Source organism: Sciurus carolinensis, chromosome 10 (genome assembly GCF_902686445.1).
Source record: "Sciurus carolinensis chromosome 10, mSciCar1.2, whole genome shotgun sequence".
In the NCBI taxonomy this organism is placed as follows: domain Eukaryota; kingdom Metazoa; phylum Chordata; class Mammalia; order Rodentia; family Sciuridae; genus Sciurus; species Sciurus carolinensis.
Genome location: NC_062222.1, coordinates 11,908,954 through 11,924,227, shown reverse-complemented (window position 1 = coordinate 11,924,227; position 15,274 = coordinate 11,908,954).

The following is a 15,274-nucleotide window of genomic DNA, read 5'->3' as shown; positions in this document are numbered from 1 at the left end:
CGGGCAGTAGGCAGAAGGCAAGCAGCAGCAGCTAGCAGAGAGAAGAAGCAGCAGTAAGCAGAAGCAGCAGTAAGAAGAAGCAGCTAAGAGAAGCAGCAGCTAGCAGAGAAGAGAAGCAGCTAACAGTAAGAAGCAGTAGGCAGCAGCAGAAGGCAGATTGTAGAGCAGAGAACTGAGAACACACCTCTAGGTTGCACTCCTTAGTTCACAGGATGCAGGATGCACCTCTAAGAAGAAATAGATCTCTGATAAGCATAGAAGTCTCTCTTTCTCCAAAACTTTCTCTATAAGCAAAGCCTATCTTTCTCTCAAAGTTTCTCTTCCTCTAAGCAAAGTCTCTCTTCCTGATAAGCAAAGTTTCTCTTCCTCTAACCTCTAAGCAAAGCATCTCTTCTTCTCAAAGTCTCTTTTCCTCTATAAATTAGTGAATATAGGAAAAGTAGTTTATTTCCAGTCCACCTCTGATAAATACCCACGCAATTGTTGCTGCAGGCAGCGACATATCAAGGTAACTGGAGACTAGTTATGTTTCTAAGATGATTGTGACTTTAAAAGTTAATGGTATACATTTTAACTTAAGAGTGGACAATTTTGTGACAAATCCCCCAAATTTGGTATTAGCTACTTGGGTCTTGAGTAATCTAGAAGAAGGAATATACTATTTCCATGATTCTCTCAGGGCATTTCAATGCTTCTTAAAATTGGGTCACCTAAATATTTAGTAAATATAGCCACTGGGTAAGCCAGAAGCAGCACCTAATTGACTAGAGGAATTCTGTTCCTTAACTCTTGGTGAAATGTCATCCTTTTGTGTTTTCTCAGTTTTCTCGTGTTCCTTTTCACGTTCACTACAGAAATAGGAAAGATCTTGGTTAATTCAACAATGAGATGATAAACCAGAATTCCTTAATAAAGTAGTTACTCTGCCTTAGATTATGAAAATAATTGAAAATTTGAGTGCACAGTGCCATTTCAGGCTGAAGAGACCTTAACGAACTGAAAACAAGAAAATAAACAAACCGAAGGAATAAATACACTCCAATATTTCACTTCCAGTAAGAGCTTATAAAATTCAATCAGTAGTTAGTTTGAAAAAAAAAAAATTGTGTTTGTAGATGCTCTTTTTTCACATTTTACTGGTGCATTGTAGGTATGCATTACATTTGGGTGCACTTCTATGTAATTATACAGGAATGAAATATAATTTGTTCCAATCCAGACACTAGTACTTACCCTTTCCCTCCCATCCTCTCTCTTCCTGTTCCCTTTCTTCTTGTGTACTGATCTTCCTTCTATTTATAGATATACATACAATGGAAATTCACTGTGGCAAATTCATATGTGTACTTAGAATAGTTTGGTCAATTTCATTCTACCATTTCTCCCTTTCCTCAGCCCTCAAGCCTTCCCCTCGATCTTTATACTCTATTCCATTGATCTCCCCTCTATTCTCATGGAATTCCATCCCCACATGCACACACATTTCTTCCTTTTTTATTTATTTATTTATTTTTATTTTGGTTTAGGCTCCACACATGAGAGAAAACAAAAACATTCAACCCTTGATGATCTGAGTCTGTCTAATTTCACTTATCATGATGTTCTCAATTTCCACTTATTTACTAGCAAATGCCATAATTTCATTCTTCTTTCTGACTGAGTCGAACTTCTCTCTTTCTCTCTCTCTCTCCTTAATATATACCATATTTTCTTATCCATTCATCTGTTGAGGGACATCTGGATTGGTTCCATAACTTGGCTGTTGTGAATTGCACTGCTATAAACATTGACATGGTTACATCCTTACAGTATGCTGATTTAGAACTTGGGAACATATTTTGAAGTGTAGTTTTGGTTTATTGGTAGAAGTCAATTAGCCTTATATGTGAATACTGCTTTTTTAAAAACCTAATTATAACTGGGAGTTTGTCCATTTTGTCTTATGTGTCGGGATCTAGATTTGACGACTTTTAAGAGCCTAGATTCCATCCAAGAGCATTATGTATTGATTTTTAAACAAAAACACTGTCTACTGAGTGTTAAGACACTGGGGTTAATAACTAACATTGGAAAGATCAATTTTGGAAGACATATATCTGTAGGATTTTCACAAGTCTTGGGATGGGGTAAAGATGGTGACAACAGTTACATGTACTTGGCTAGTGTGGTCACTAAAAAATAGATTATAATCATCATAGAAAAAATATGCTTCTGAACTAAATTAAAACTAGAAAATGAAGATATAAACATTTGAAAAATTATGAGAGTCATAGCATTTTATAATAGAACAAGAACTTGGATATCCTGTAGTCTAAACATCCTATTTTTCAGGAGAGTTTAAGACTGTGGTATGGGAGTGCTATGCAAATTCAAATCAACTTGAATATTTAATGAACTGAAAATATTTTTCAAACTTTATTTTAATCACAAAACCTATATATATTTATTGGTTAACTAGGTTTGACCTTCTCTAGAAAATTATTTGATGTTTGCAAAAGCAGTATGCTCAATATCTGGTAAATGTGAGAGGATCCCTTGCCTGATAAATTTCCTAACTGTCAAGGGACTAGGACCATATCTGTGTGGAACCGTAACATTAAAGCTTTACATATTCCAGATGCTGAATTTGGCAGGTCAGATCCAATAGACAATAAAGACGCCCTCTTTATACAAGCTAGTGTTTATTTTATTAATAATACAGAAGCAAGAGCAAAAGCAAAATTGATAGATGAGATAGAGAGATACAGCGAGAGAGAGAGAGAGAGAGAGAGAAGAAAGTACGATCACTGGAAACACCAACCCCTGAAGTCATGCTGCTGGGGAAACCTGGGTCAGCTTTCCAGGCTCCTTACAGGGAAGTCCCTGGGCCGAGAATCCTCTTAACAGGTGAGACTCCAGTCTTATTCCAGTGGGGTTTCTTAAATTCAAGTTGGAACAAAAAATGTTCTATTCCAACAATCTATCTGACCCAGTGATCCCCTCAAGGACACTTGATCCCACCAAGGACTGACCAAATTCCCAAAGGGAGTGATGACCTTCTGATAATGGATGACTCTGAGTTCTCCTGAGTGAACCAAACCCACGAGAAGTCAGCATTCTTTAGTTGTTTCATCCAGGGCTTGCAAAAGTCATGGCACGCTTTTAGGGAAGATCTTTAACATCTTCCTTAGCCCTTGGAGAACTAATATAGGATGCCTATGGGAAGGCAATGGGATACACAGTTCTATCTCAAAGAAGCTTTGATTTCTGTATCTTGCCCTTGCTCCAGGACTAGAGTGTTTTAATTATGACAGAATATTTGTTCCGTTTGGCTCACTGAGATATTCCAAATTCTCAGAAGAGTTCCTGACACTTGGGCTTTAATAAATACTGAGTCAATGGATGAATCTCATAGCCACCAATTTTTCCCACTGGTGAACAAGGCAAATCTCTTCATTTATGTGGGAACAATTTGCCTTTAATTATAATTATATAAATATATTTTAAAAACCATTAGTAGGTGATTTAGAATTTTTATTGCTACTGTAATTGCATCTTTCCAAATTACCTTATATAAATGTTTACTGCTGGTTTAGAAGGTCATAACTGATAAACTCTCTTTTTCATTAAATTTATAGACGTTCACTCATTTCCCATGAAGAAATTTTATTATGAGTAAATAGTAATGAACCCACTTTATTCTTTACAACTCTTAGTTCATTCATACTACTATGCCAAAATACAGTGCACAGGGTAATTCATAAAGAACACTTCCAATTCTAGAGGCTGAAAAGTTCAAGACCAAGGTATTAGGACCTTCAGCGTCTAGTGAGGGCCTAGTCTCTGATTCCAAGATGACACCCTATTGAAGTGTCCTTGAAGGGGAGGAATGCTGTGTCCTATAAAGGAGAGGGGTAGTTCTTCAATGCAATAGCTTAATACATACTTCTGTAGCTCAGAAGGAGTGCTTCAGTTAGAGGTGCAGATTTTTACCTATCACTGTAAAATTTGAGTTGTAACTATGGATGAGATTGCTTAGGAAAGAGATGTAAAGTCAGAAAAAGGTGAAGGGAACTGGACACCAAAATTCACATTGCTCTAATGTGAAATAGTGGGAGTAAGGACAATGAGCCTCTAAGAAGAACATTATTAAAGACACTGGCCAGAGATAGTGCAGTTTGGAGTCCATTTTGTGAGGGTAAGAAGCATCTTCAATAAAGGAGAGAAATGGTCTGTTAAGTCAAGTACACTAAGATATCAAGTTAGATGGAAACCAAAAATATGATCCTATGATTCAGCAACTAAATAGTTGTGCTCAGCCTTAGCAAGGATTATTTTGGTAGAGTGATTTGAGAAAGATGGGGTTAGCTGGAAAAGAGAAAGAAAACATGGGGACTAACATGGAGACTTTTCCCACAAGTCTTCGTGTGAAAGAGATGAGAGAAAAAGTGTTGTGAGTGGATAGAAGGAGGGTGATATTCAGTCAAGAAAGAAGAGTGTGTGTGTGTGTGTGTGTGTGTGTGTGTGTGTGTGTAGCCTTTTCTTTTCCTTTCCTTTTGCAGAAGGCACAATCCCTTGTTAGGTGTTTTTAAGGATACCTGCATAATCAATTCATCTTTATCCATGTCCACATTGATACAATTCAAATCCTTCTTGGGGTCTTATATATATATGTATTTTGAGAGGAGGTTTCCTATTTCTTTTGGTTGTGAAAATGGAATAATGTAAACCTGGCCCAATGGACACCTGTTGATTGTAAAAAGGCACAACTGAGTGGTTGATTGAGAGAATAAATTCAGCCTAACTGTGCATGTCAAGCCCTGTGCCCTGACATAGTCCTGCTGCCCCAGGAGAAAGGGGTATGCTTTCTTAAATAGGTCATGCTCCACATCAGATGGCTGGTTCTGCTTTTCTTTTTAGTGTATTATAGTTGTACATAATAGTGAGGTTCGTTTTGGCATTCATGCATGTACTCAATAACATAGATTTCTTCATTTCAATCCTTAGTCTTCCTCTTTCCTTCACCCCCCCCACTCCCTGATACCTTTCCTCTACTCTCTTGGTCTTCCTTTAGGTTATTTATCTATTTCTTTATAACTGGTGTATTATAGCTATATAAAATGGTAAAGTACAATTTATACATTCATATAATCACATAGCATATTTGATATAGTTTATTCCATTCTTTCCCTTTCTCTCCCCTCCCTTGATTCCCTACTTCCACTCTACTGATCTCCCTCTTATTTTCATGTGATTCCCTTTCTAAAATTTCTCTTGTCTTTGTAGTTTGAGAGAAAACATTTGACCTTTGACTTTCTGAGTCTGGCTTATTTTACTTAGCATGATGTTCTCCAGTTTCATTTTGCTATGACTGATTCTATTTTAAATGAGTTATGCATTGATAATTTTTCCCCAGATGGATACATGTCCAATTTCACAACAAAAGTTCCATATAGGCTGGTCAAAGATGGGCTTTTCTAGAGATATCTCTGGCCATTACTCTAATTTATTGCATAGAGAAAACTTTATAAAAGTTTGTATCAAATCTCCAGAGTGAGAAGAAAATATGTTTGAGTACATAGAAACAAAATCCATGGCAAGGGGGTTGGGCATTCTGCCCAGGGAAGAGGGTAAAAGGGTTATAGGCATGCACACACGAACATACACACACTGTCACACACACACACACACACACACACACACATTCCTATCTTGACTGACCAACATTACCACAGAAAGAAAGAGTGTGAGAGAAGTCTGAACCTATGAGTTTCTCTCATTCATACCACACACATCTGGACTTCCCATTGACAGAAATTAATTTTGATTTCAAAATTTTCTTGTATTAGATTCCAAGTTGAGTGCTCAGTTGTTAGGATTTTTCTATTTTCAACTAAAACCTTCTGATTTTTATATTACATAAATATATATATACTTTTTAAAAATATATATTTTTAAAATACATACTTTTAAAAATTATTATATACTCCTTGATATAGGAAAATTCCATCCTGAATAGTTTGAGAAAAAATGTACAATCAAATCAAAATCACCTTTTTATTTATCTCACAACTAGAAACAAGATTCATCATTTCTGTAGCATTTTAGATTTCTTTTATACCATATAAAGTATAGGTCTCTTTTTTTTTTTTTTTTTTTTTTTTATTCTCCAGGTAGAAAGAAATGTTTCTCTTATACTGTTGCTATAGCACCTTCTTATCTGTGTCCATAAAATGTACTCTAATCCTGTTGGTTATGTTCTTTCTGCATTGCTTGATGTGGAAAGCCTACAATTCCTGTGATTAAATGGACAAGACTCTAATTATGATTTTCACTATTAATATCCCCTAACAAAAATCTAGCTTTTATCAGTAACATGGCGATCTGCTAAACCCTTTTCCTGTCTATTGTCTCACTTTATACAGAGCAAACCCACATGAAAGGATGTTATATTGGAACACCCAAATAACTTCTTGTTATATTGCCTAAATCTAAACCTGACTCTTATGCTTATATTCTTACCTTGCTTTGAAGTTGTTAAGCATTGTTTTCCTACCCCTTGTCTGAGGCCTGGGGCCATCCCAGGGTCTCTGAAACTTTCACAAAATCTGCTCCTTGCAATTCTGCACACGTTTTGACACCATGCTTTACCTTTATAATAATATTTGTCTGTAAATTATCTTTTTCTTAGAGATGCCTCTGCTTCTTTGAACTGCTTTCCCTTGACTTGTGTGCCTCAACATTTCCTGATTCTCTAAGAAATCTTCCCCAGTCTCCTTGTCTAAATCATTTTCTTTCCTCCAACTTCTCAATAGTAGAATTCCTTATTACCCTTTTCCAATTTCTTCTCTTGACTCTCTCTGCATTCTCTTCTTAGATTATTTAAGTATCTTTAAAAGATTAAAAACTAGCGTGTTACGCCAGAGTAGACCACATTTTAAAGTTCTATTCTCATGAATCTACCTTTATAATTTACATATAGAGTGAGATGTCTTTAAATAATTTTAAGCATGTTTCAAAACTAAACTCACAATTTTACTCAAATGCCATTACAATTCACCTGCATCTCCTCCAAGACCATTACCAATCACCTTAAAAGGAACTTTGGAGTTCATCCGTGGCTTGTCCTTCTCCTTGCTCTCTTAATTACATTCGTCTCTCAATCTCACTATTTGTCTCATCTAATTTCTCATATTCGGTTACTTGTTTCCATTGTTACCACCAATGCTTTAGAGACCATGGAATCCTTCTCTCACTGGAACACCAAAATAACCTTCAAACTGGTTTGCACCTGCCAACATGTTTTTGAAAGAATATTAATAGCTTCTCATTGCACTTGTAATATTGAAACTTTTAAATATGGCCTTCAAGTTACTACATAATCTGTCACATCCAGTTTTTATTTTGAAAAAAAAAAATACCCTCAACTTTTAGTATGCTTGTAACATAATGTTCTTTCAGTTTCCAACGTAAGTGAACACTTTCTTGAGTCGGGTCTTTATTATTTGCATTTCACTTTTCCTGGAAACATTTCCCTTGAACATTCATATACTGACTTGTTATCCTCTGGTGTCATCTAAAATAGCAACTCCTCAAAGACATTTTCCTATTTAATTTGTTTGAAAAAGATATTGCATAGTGTTTTGCTGTGGAAGGGGGTCTTCTTTTTTTTTCACAATTTCTAATGACTTACTTTTTTTCCTTTTGTTTGTTTCTCTCCTCACTGGTTAGACATTAACAAATTCAGGAGTATTTCTGCCTTGCTGATTTCTATATATTCAGGGACAGCAGAGTGTCTGGCATAAAGTAGGTTCTCAGAAGATTTTTGCTTGAATTACAGAATGAATACACTTAGGAATGAAGCCCACGTATTACAGCATACAGTTTTATTTAAGATATAAGTAAATTTTATTTGTACAAAAGATTGAACATTTGAATCACGAAATTAAGTCCCAATTCCATACAAAAAAAAAGAGAAAAATTACTTGTTCTAAAAGGAAATTAAATTCAACTGTGTCAAGAGGATATCTTTTTGCCTTATAAAGTATCATTTATTCATTCATTTAAATACCTTTTATTTACATAAGAATTTGTATTTATTTATACAAAAATTGATGATGGTTGATGAAGAAGTGAGTAGCTATGAGGAAATAAGACTGGACAAAGGAGTTTGATATTGTGATAATAAAAGGAAGGAACCAAGTCCCAGTCTTCAGAGATAAGTATGTTCCTTGACTCTGGGTAGAGAAAGGGCACCTCTCACATGAGGGACTCATGCCTGCCTCATGGGTGGAGGACAGGACAGGATGAAGCATGCTTCCCACCTCTGTGGTTTCTCAAATGCCAAGGCACCATACCCTGGGGGGGCTTTTCCCTGCCCCTGTCAGGAGAAAAATAAAGAAGGAGAAGGCACCACAAAGTGAAGAGAATCACAGGTGAACCTGGACTTCCCCTCTCTCCTCCGTCTTTGCTTTCTTATCAGGGCGCTGTGTCTTCTGTATGATGACTTTAATATTTTTCCTTTATATATGTCTGAAGAGAAAATACATTGATTACAAAAACTATACTTTATCATGAATACAGTCCTAAAATACTGTCCCTTATTTAGGAAAATTTGATTTCAAAATGTATCCTTAAAAAAGTGTTTTCATTTCTAATAATAGAATCAAAGGAAGACTTTTCTGAAAAATTAAATTTGTTTTTCAAGCTTCCTGTTAAATTAATGAGGAAAAACCCTTGTGATTTGAATGTTGAAATCCCTCATGATTTTTTTAATAAGGCCATTTGATTCAACAGGACTTCAAAGATATGTGGGTAAAGATGCAAATTAATTTAATAGATAAGCCACCAAAGGGCTGATTAGGAACCATTTATTGACTCTTTAGCTGATTGCAGGATACATCCAATAATCATAGGTTAACTGGAAACATTGAGACAACAGGTTTACTTTGCAAAACTCTTGAGAATGAAAAGACAGTGTAAATGGTCACATTTATCTTAATAGTCATTTGGAATAGTGCATTAATAATTAAACCTTTGTGTCCTAAATATACAAGCATAATACCACTGCTAAGACACTGTTAATCAAATATGTGTCCCAGAAACCAGCAACAATTCTTTTGATGAGCTATTGCTGCTTTTTTATAGGTGAAAAAATCCTCTTGACATTGTTGAATTTAATTGCTTTTTACAAAAGGTAATTGTTCTCTGTTCTTTTGCATGAAATTAGGACTTAATTTCATGATTTAAGTTTATTAAATCTGTGGATTATGTATTTATTAAAGAAATACACATAAAATGTATGCACACATTAAAATCATTTTTAAAATATGTAAAAGAGATCTCTTAATCATTATAAAATGTTTAGGAGTCTTAAGTATTTAATCTCAAATACCTATAAGCCAAACCAATCAATTAGCAATTTGATTAATATTTGAGAATTTAACAGCAATGTGTTCTTGAATTATTATGAATTATGATGAGCATCACGTTAGCATATTAATGTTAATACACTTGCATCTTTCTATTAATTATGAAGCAACTTTAAATAGAGAAAACTTCCTTGTTTTGTTCTTAACTCAGTCTCCTAAATCTTCCTTTCAATTGTTTCAAAGTATTATTAAATTACTATTCAGCTTTTAGCAATATGTCATGAGCAGACAAATTTATGAGCTTGTAGATTTAATATTTCATGATGTTCCTTAAACCTGTTTTTTTTTTTTCCTTCCCTGACTTGGATGATTAGTGTTTCTCATGTTTCCATGCTAATTTTACAAGGATAGTAATCTTTTTAATGTTTATGTGGGTAATGAGAATAAAAATTACCCAGTGTGCCTTGCTAGGCATAGAAATGAATGAATGACCAGGGGAAATTTGAGTGTGACAGAGTTTAGCCATTCTGTTCCATCTTCTCTTTCTTTCCCCTCCTATGGGGAACAAAATGATTAAACATCTCTCTCATTTGGTACTTCCTTGAGTTATAGTTTTTAAAGCTAAGTAGATTAAAATCTATTTTTTGTAAACATATATAAATAGTATGTGTACCTACATGTAGTGTATATATACATGTGCATATATATATATATATATATATATATATATATATATGTAGTATTCATATGTCTATATGGAGCATCCATATTGCACCAGAGAATCCTGTTTAAACAAATAAGAGAATAAGAATAAATTAAAATCTGTACACTAACTCCTGCAATAAAACCTCCCACAAAACATCCAAGAATTCTCTCTGCTGTCTTCCCTTTTCTCACTGGTACTACTGCTAGAGTTAAAAACCAAAGTTGCTGTACAATTCCTTGATAATCTTTGCATATATCATCTATGTGTGATTAGCTGAAGTATACATCATTCAATTTTCCATGTTTTTATTTGATACACATGTAAATATATGGGGAATACTCTTCTGTGATTTGCTTCTTTCTCTCACCATTATGTTATAATGCAACAGTGTCAGTGTTTATAGATAGAGGTGGTTCCTTTTCTTTGTTGCCATTTTAACAATTGATCCCAATTCTTCAACCCTCCATCTACCCACACTCTTGCTAAGGACAAGCATACTTTCTTATCTCATAAATTTGAGCTCAACTGTGGGATTTCTGGCTTTGAATTTAATAGAAACTTAAATATGTGGAACTAGCTTGGTATAACTCTTAGGGAACTGTAAAGTATGATCTGTGCTAGGTGGTGGAGGAACACTGGTAAAACTATTTATTCAAAAACAACTGGCTCCTAATTAGCTTATAAAATTGAGCAAAAATTATTTTCAACCCATATCGTCCCAAGATTTAGATTCTACAAATAGGTCAGTGACATTGATTAAGGTGTATTAAACTAGGTTGGAAATCATAATCTATAGCTTATATTAACAAAGATTAATATTAACATTTTTACTTTATAATTTTATATAATATGATTATACTATGTATTGTATGTTATATGCTATATTTAATTTTTATAGGCATTTCGCATTAGGGATGAAGGGACAAAATGGGTTAAGTAGAATCTTTCAAGTTTGGGATGTCTCTTTTTAGTTACATTTGACTAGGTAAATCAAGAAAGTGACGAGTACAAACTTGAGCCGGTATGTTTACAATGCAACAGATGTATTTAGGGAGAATAGGGAATGTTGGCTTGAAAAATAACATTCAAGCCTTTCAGTAAAAGACTCGAATTTAGATGAGTTGACAAACAGAAATCAGGTGATGAAGATGAGGAATCAACCTGGAAGCAAAGACCTGTCACAGCCAGTCACCACCACTCTTGTTAAGAACTCCAAAACAATTAGAGACAACCTCTTATCCCTTCAGCTGGACTAATGGACTCTCAGAAGGATTGAGAGTGTGGACCCACAAAGTCTCTGTAGTCAATGTACTCCCAGCTGAGTCTGAAGGGAAGAACACATATATTAAAATTGCACATGTGACTTTTGATACATTAGCTTGATTGGATTCTAGTCCTGAGAAAGCACGGGAAGTTTGTAAGGTAGGACCTATTGTCAGAAGCACTGACCGCCGGGATCAAAAGATTCACGTAAGACATCTGAGCCTCCAAACCTGTACAAGGGTGTAGCAGGCTGGAGTTCAGGTTATACTCTTGCATCCCCTTCAGAAATGAAAAAGAAAAATAACAGAAGAAAGAACAGCTTGCAGAAAACAGAGTCAACAGCACTGGAGAAAAAGGAAGGAGGAAGATGTCTACAGAGAGCAGAGGGAAGCCAGAAGGAGGTACTTTTCCTTGTGTCCTGTAAGTTACACACTAAGTACTACCCTTGCCCAGTGAGAAGTCAGAATTCCTGTGTACCAAAGACAACCACAGGTCTCTTGTCCCACTCTTCCTTCAGGATTGGGACTGTCAGTTACGGTCATCCTGTCACCGTCACTATTTGCTAGGGTTTGCACCTTAAGTGTGCCCTCATGTGCCTCGTGACAAAAACTTGGTTTCCAACTTGGCACTCTGGGGAGGTGGTGGAATCTTTAAGAGGAAGGACAGAGTGGGAGTCTTCAGGTCATTGAGGGAATGTCTTTGAAGGGGATGCTGTGACCCCATTCTCCTCTTTGTTTTTAATTCTTGGCCAGAGGTGAGCAGTTTTCCCCATGACAAGCTCCCCAGCATGATGGGCTACTGCCTTGCCACAAGCCAAAGCACAGGCCAGGAGGGTCAATCAGGCATGCACTGAAGCCAAGGGTAATGATTCCAAAATTATGAACCAAAAGTAATCTTTTCTAAGTTGATTATGTCAAGCATTTCTTACATGACAGAATGCTGACGTGAAATTTGATGTTCAAGTGCCGGTTGTGTGCGTAGCAAATAATGTAAGTTTTTAGATCAGAGGTGTGAGTATCAAGAACAACTTCATTCAGACCACAAAAGTTAATGCAGATAATAAGACTTCAATATCAGTACTACTGCTCCTCCAAAATGAGAAATGTGGGAAAAACTTAGAAAGCTAGACTTTAGCCTTGAAGGAGGACCTTGAAGGAGGAGTGAAGTTCAACTTTGGTAAGTCAGGAACTGGTCCACACGGATAAAGAACTGAACTATAAAAAAATGAATGTTTTTTCTTGCATCCCAGTAATAAAGCTGTTTTGTAGAACAGGAAATTGATTAAAAATATAATACACTACTTAATTAACATACTCTAACTTTGTATAATTTATACAGTGACGGACATTTAGGTTATTTCTAGTTTGAGCAATCATCAGGGTATTTATTGCCGTCTCCAAACCTATAATTTTATTTCTTGCTTTGTAATTCTGGGACAGGAACCCTGAAAACATCATTTTATTTAAATGACACTTCTTCTGTTTTTCTTTTCTTAAAATTGTATTTATTTATTTTTATGTTGAACTGAGGATTGAACCCAGTGCCTCACACGTGCTAGGCAAGCGCTCTACCACTGAACTACAACCCCAGACTCTGAAAACACCATTTTTACTTTACCAAATGATTCCAGATGTGTTGCACTGGAATGAGTGTTTTAGAAGTTTTAGGGTTATAGGAGACATGGACTTGCTTGTTCCTACTTGTTTTCTGTTGCTCCTGTGATCTTCGTTTGAGAATCATCCCAGCAAACACCTTGTGTCAGAAACAGAAATTTTTTTCCAATAACAGTAGTTAGCCCCACACTTTGTAGTTTTAGAAATGCTGTGAAAACCTGCCTTCTTGTGTCTCCCCAAAGACACCAGCCCAGGATAGCTGGTGTCTTTGTCCAAGGTCTAGATCCAAGCCTGGCACTCTTTCTCCAGGGGTCTCAGCCAAAGCCAGGTGTGGAGCGCCTCCATGGGAGTATAATTTCAGAATTTCAATGTCTTCCCTTTTTCCACTCATTAGTTCTACAGGTGTTACTTTTGTGAAAACTTTCTGTTCTCTTTTGCCTATTCTGATGCTTAGTTAACAAAACTACATCTAGTTAACATTGTTTTATGTTTGATTCTCTCTGTTGAAATAACTGGAGTGATTTCCATATCCTGATTAAATTCACATGATTTTTTGTTAAAGATTGCTATGATGAATTGAGATCATGAAATAAAGCTGGAGAGTCACTGAAGAAGTAGAACCCATTCATGTCCTCGACTGAACATTTTGAACTGGGTCAAACCACAGCTTGCACCTCACTCACTTTTACTGAACCTACAACCACTTTACAGGAACAACCAAAGACTTTGGACCCGTAAACTAACCATTGGTCTCCTTCAATCATACTGTGTGCAAAACAGATTGCACAGTTGAGGTTTTTACCTTTACAAACTTCTCTTTTCTTCCTTCCTTCAGGACACAGTCAGATCGCAACTGGTCTATGTCTCCTGATTTTGTCGTTCCTCAAATGACCCCAAATAGATGCCTTTTGTTCAAACCTGATTATCAATTTTATTTCAGATTTGTTGACACTATTATCAATTTTGACTATTACTACCAATGTACATGTTTAAGAGTTCTCTGATGTTTATCTCTGAGAGTGAAATCAAATAACAGACCACTCACATACTTAATTTCAAGTTAATTCCAATGTGATTGTGCAAATTTTACTTCCAAAAATAGTAAATGAGAGACTCAGTTTCCAAATTTCCCATAGCATTGACTTGGTTTTCAAGAAGCTGTGTAATTATATCTCAATATCCCTTTAATACGTGTTCTTTAGATTATTGATGAGTTTGAAATCATTTATGTAAGTATTAAATTATTTTGTGCTTTACATGTAGTACCTGATGATAAGTAATGGCCCATCATTGCTCAAATCATCCCATCCTTGAATTTGGCAATGAAGCTGAAGCACAATTGTAGAGGGTGAGTGATTTTATACAATGCAGCAAATGTTGTAGGTTCAAGGCTACTCTAAAAAGGGTTGGTAGGATAAGAGAGACAGCTGTAGCAAAGAAGTCTGTAACATGCATCAAGTAAGAATCGAATAAAAGACAAAAAACAAAACCACACTACAAACAGTACAAGAGGACTTTTGAAAACCAACAAATAGACCTGGCTAATGACAGTTTTAATGCACTTCCCATTTTCAATCTACAGTCAGTACTTTCAGAGTCAATGTTTATGGGAAATGGAGGTGAGTTGCTTTTTTCTGGAGTAACTAAACATCTGCCCCTCTATCTGAAATTTCATAGAGAAACTATGTATGCCTCAGATGTCCATATGATTATTACTAACAAAATTCATAAATGGATTAATCAGGAAAATTAAATTCTATAGATAGGGGATGGTATAGACAGGATCATGGTTTGAATACCTTGCCATCCAGTTTACATAATTAGATCTTGTCCTAATTCCAAAAGAGTTAAGCATTTTATCACTATTCAAATCAGTGAAAGGTGTACATTAATTACATATAGTCACCATCAGTACTGGAAATATGGAAACCATAACACTAATAAAATATCCAAATGTATGTCCTTTATCCATAAAATCCTTTGAATTCACAGTCCAAATCATAATAATATGTTGCATCTGAGCCTGAGGCCAAGGTTTTCCTGTGGAAAAAACATAATTTATTACTTCTTTCATAATTTCTAAAAGTGTACTAGAAACAAATGCAGAAACCCTTTGGAGATTTACTGCATGTTCAGACTCCAACATTTAAAACTATTCACAAATCTTTTTTTTTTAAGATGAAAGCTATGTTTTATGAACTAAAAAAATAAAAAACCCCAAAAAACAAAAAAACTAAAAGAAAACACACACACACATTTACTTGGGGCAGGTGATTAATCTAACTAGCATAGATGTTAACCCTTCACAATGACAAGAAAACTTATAACCAAAAAACTATTTC